This window comes from Apis dorsata, unplaced genomic scaffold (genome assembly GCF_000469605.1).
Source record: "Apis dorsata unplaced genomic scaffold, Apis dorsata 1.3 scaffold_88, whole genome shotgun sequence".
Lineage (NCBI taxonomy): Eukaryota > Metazoa > Arthropoda > Insecta > Hymenoptera > Apidae > Apis > Apis dorsata.
This window is the reverse complement of record NW_006263386.1, coordinates 1,139,608-1,139,811: the sequence shown is the minus strand read 5'-3', so window position 1 is coordinate 1,139,811 and position 204 is coordinate 1,139,608. Positions and strand designations below refer to the sequence as shown.

Below are 204 nucleotides of genomic sequence, written 5' to 3'. Positions count from 1 at the left end.
AATTTAATTAACTAGTAATAATAGTAATTATAAATACTTAAAAAAATAAAGAAATGATTATTCTTGAATTCATTATAGAATGAATATTTGTTCATTAATTTCAATGTGGAATTCAATGATAAAATACTTATCTATTTAGATTTATTATTTAATAAAATATAATATAATAAAATATATATATTTTAAATTTCTTCTTTATACTTT

The 204-nt window shown here is 12.3% G+C and overlaps 1 protein-coding gene across 4 annotated transcripts in view; it reads left to right on the top strand.

Moving 5' to 3' along the window:
* The window catches only part of LOC102675637 (neuronal acetylcholine receptor subunit alpha-7-like), a 265,300-nt gene that overhangs the window by 253,111 nt on the left and 11,985 nt on the right, over positions 1 to 204 (top strand). The gene's annotated exons all lie outside the window — the stretch shown is intronic.